This window comes from Chinchilla lanigera, unplaced genomic scaffold (assembly GCF_000276665.1).
Source record: "Chinchilla lanigera isolate Chin_1 unplaced genomic scaffold, ChiLan1.0 scaffold00019, whole genome shotgun sequence".
NCBI lineage: Eukaryota > Metazoa > Chordata > Mammalia > Rodentia > Chinchillidae > Chinchilla > Chinchilla lanigera.
The window spans coordinates 8647016-8651008 of record NW_004955420.1 but is presented as its reverse complement, the minus strand read 5'-3'; the positions used below and the strand labels follow the sequence as shown (position 1 = coordinate 8651008).

Here is a 3993-nt window from a genome sequence, read left to right as displayed (position 1 = left end):
TAGGGCACTCTTGACATCTTCCTTGTTTTCCTGTTGTTGCAGTAGGTCTTTGTGATGCCGCACCTGCCTATTCACCTGGCCGCTCACCAGTGTGCTCCACAATCTTTTGGCATAGTTCCTTGGGCAGAATCATTTTGCTTTTCCTCTGCTGTAAATGATCTTATGAGCTCCAGTCCTGATCCTCTAAGAAAATTTCTCTGTGGTATTTGGTACTTGCTATTTCCTTTGTAAACTCTCAAGCTATTTAAGCCACACGTGTTTAGGATCAAATAAAACACAGCCATTGCCCAATGTTTTGTGTTTCACGTGACATCATATTTGCTGCATAACTCATCAATGACATCTACCCCACGTTCAGTTTTGTTATTGAAAATTTCCATCTCAGGCTTCTGTTTTGTTGAGGTTTCTCTATCAATATTTCCATCATGGTAAAATGTGGACATCAGCGGTATGCTTTTCTTTGAAAAAAGCAGTTTGCTTTTCTTTGCCATTTATGAGGCCAATGTTACGTCTTTCTGATGTCAAAGATTGTAAGATATAATTCTCCAACTGTAAATTGCAACACTTCATTTGAATTTTCTGCTTTGTTCCTGTGTAAGTTACTCTGCTGCTCAACTTGTGCTCTGTTAGCAAATGGAACATCAGTCAGAAACCAGTAATCCAATTGTCCAGTGTCACATTCCAATTAGTTTGGAAGATAGGAACTACAGGTCTGTTCACATCATTTGGTTGATTACTGTATGAATAAGGACCTGATGATGGCTGAGTTCCACGATAAATGTCTAAATTGAAAGCATCATAAGTCTTTGCATCTACAAGGGCATACATTTTTATGCCATATTTTGACACATTGCTTTTTGATGAGTCTTTTACATTCCTGCAATCACCATGAGAAATCTGTGCTAAGTACAGCTGACCTCTGAATGCTTTCAGTTCAGCCAGGGAGCTGTCCTGGTAAATATATTTTTGAATATGGCTACTTGTGCATACCAAACATTTTACTTGCAGTTCAGCCTTTGTGTATTTCACATCATGTAGCATTTCCTCTGATATAATTTCCAACACTGAATGGCAATGCTGGCCTTCTGTCCAATACGTATCACCACTCCCAAGACCCTCACTGTATTTTCAGACCTAGTTCTAACATTTCAACTAGTCAAGTATGTGCTCACATTTTTGTTTTCTTTGTCATCAGAATCAAGAAGGTCTGCATTCCCTGTGTCTGTATCAGCGTATTCTTACTCCATTTCACTGTCACGGGAACTTTGGTTCACATGGCCAATGTCAAAGTCATGGTCATCATCATCATCATCATCATCATCACCACCATCATCATCCATGCACACTACTCTTCTGTTAGGAAAGCATGTGTTTTACGATAATGGATCATCTTCATCATCCATGCATGAGAAATCTGATGATTCACTTTGACCACCTCCAAAACTTGCAAATCTGTTTTTTCTTGTGCCATTGTACTAAATTGGGCTACTTCTACCAGGAAAACCAAAAGGAAACTTGTTTTTTGGTAACATATTCTGGAGTGGTATGGGTCTACTGGACCCTGTGTGATGCTCGGGTAAACATAAGCAAAGTCCGCTGGTGCATAAAGGTGGTCCTAAACCCATTTTGCTACTTTTGCACATGTGATCACTTCTTGCCATTCATCATAGCCAGTAGGTAAACACATAGATTGTTTCCTGTGTCCCTCAGGGAAAGGTATTGGGATGCACAGATGGCTTCTATAATGCTAAAGTACAAATTTACAGTAGAAAAGTAAGGGATGAGTCCACTGGACCCAGGTGTATGCCCTGAGGTAACCAAACAGGTTGTGTGAACATGGGCCTAGTGAGTCAGAAATCTGAATACATCCTAGTGACCCCCAAACCAGAAGATCACTGGGCTTGATCTTTAGAAGCAGGATTCCTCACTGTAATTGTCTTCACAATTAGCGGCATCAAACTGTTAATAGTATGCCTCTCTCTGTCTCTTCATACGTTGATTTCATTATCATTGTGAAAATGATGAGTTGCTAGATCACTTATAGGCATTTCTGTGCTTTTAGGGAATTGTTCCTGGTATTGAAATCCTTTTCATCAGCTCCACTTTGAAATGTGCAGTATAGGCTTGTCTTTAACAAGTAACTGTTCTTTAAAAAAAGAAATCAGGAGACGTAGCAAAACTGAAATATGATACTCTGAGAAATGGATCAGTTTGGATAATTACACTTTCTCTCTTTTGCACTCGGACTTTATTCTTCTAGTAATTTCTCTGGCCATATCAAATTTTTCTAAATGGCCAAAATGACCATTTAGTCACAAATCGTCAAATATCAGTAAAATTCATGTTTGATTTTTTTTTAATTTTGCAGTCTTTATTTCAAAGCTGTTGGTTTATAGTCCCCTTAATCTTTCCTTCAGTAGAGTACCTTAGAATTTCTCCCTGAGTTCTCCTAAATAGAGTACCAGCCACTTCTTCTTTCAACACATAACATCAAGTCAACCACTCTTCATAGTCCTGCACACAAGAACAGGACAGAAGAAAATCAAAAGATAGAAAAATAGGCTTTGGAGATGGCCATCTCAGATCTCTGCCACTTCCTGTGTGACTCCAGGTAAATTACTTAATCTTCCCGAGCTTCAGTTTGCTTTCTGTACAATGGGGGTAAAATTCATATAAGTCATTTTGAGATGTAGAACAGTATAACAACGAAGAGAGCCTTGGACAAACAGATATTCCTTACCTAAGAACTTCCTCTTGCTTCCTTCAAAAAACAATAATCAGGCCTAGGACTTGATCATTAAAAGGCGTAAACCGTTGCAAATGAAGACTGTGGAGGTCCCAGGCAACTTTTCTGGGCCTTTGATAAGTAGAAGATTTGGCATTTGTCCTTTTTAACGAGAAAAAGCACCCAACATTAGGGAAAAGAAAAGTTCAAGGAAAAACTATCCATACTTTCATCATCCTAGGACCACGACTGTTTCCATTTCTGTCATGATTTGGCTTTTATTCAAAACGGTTAGATTTTCTCCACAGCACAATCACGGGGAGCTTATCTTGGCGTCATCTCCTTTAAGGTAGGAATAGATTTATTCCAGATGATTGTGGGACGCAGCTAGAGAAGAAGGATTGGAGGGCTGCGGGGGCGTTACAGTTCTCTTATGATATTGTTCAAACTTTTCCCCTGCACAGAAAATCCACAAAGAACTCCTCTGCAGTTTTTGTTACCTAGGGCTGTTTCTTTAAATTGTTTGACGTCAGAGAAGGAATGCTATAGCAACAGCCTGTCAAACTGGAATTAACTCAAAAGAAAGATGGGGGAGGGGAGAGGAAAAATGCTCCCAGGAGGTTCTGACTTCAAAGGAAGCAAATTGGGTAGATGCATGTATTGTATGACATTTTCATCATAAAACACCCAGGGAAATGTGACATTAGTCTATTGAGATGCATGTGGTGTTTCGCTCAGGCAGAGAGGAGCGACTTGGCAGGGTGACCTGGAAGGCCTTCCGGTTTCATCAGTGACAACAGTAACAGTAACTTCCAAGAATTGATCCTTTGGAGGCAGGCTCTGCGCAAACATCATTTCATTTCGTGTTTCCAGCACTTGGGAGGCAGATATCACTACCCTTCTTTTGCCAGCGACAAAACTTAGGCCTCCAGGGGGAACTTGGTCACACTGCCGGCGATGGCAGAGTTGGGACGGCCAGGCAGTTTTGTCTGACCGTAGGCTTGGGATTGCTCTCCCACAGCTAGAGTCCCGGGACGTTACACCTAAACAGGACCTCGGGATCTTCTGGAAGGTCTCCCCGCCACCCTGCCCACGAGCAAACCGACGCCCGCGCACCTTCAGGAGGGAAACTGCCCACGCCACTTCGACGGGCGTCGGGGGCCCGCGCTCAGAAAATGAAACTGCCCTGGAATTAATGTTTTCTCGTCTCCTTCTAGCAGGAAACGAGAGGAAAGAATAGGAAGCAGAAGCGCCCTTCCTCCCGCCGG

The 3993-nt window shown here is 41.6% G+C and overlaps 1 long non-coding RNA gene across 1 annotated transcript in view; it reads left to right on the top strand.

Annotated features, from left to right (window-relative positions):
* The window catches only part of LOC102012202, a 16929-nt gene extending 16126 nt beyond the window's left edge, over positions 1-803 (top strand). The window contains exon 3 of the long non-coding RNA XR_260684.2: positions 4-803. This is a non-coding gene — a long non-coding RNA (uncharacterized LOC102012202). The remainder of the gene's footprint in view (positions 1-3) is intronic.
* Positions 804-3993: the final 3190 nt, after the last annotated feature.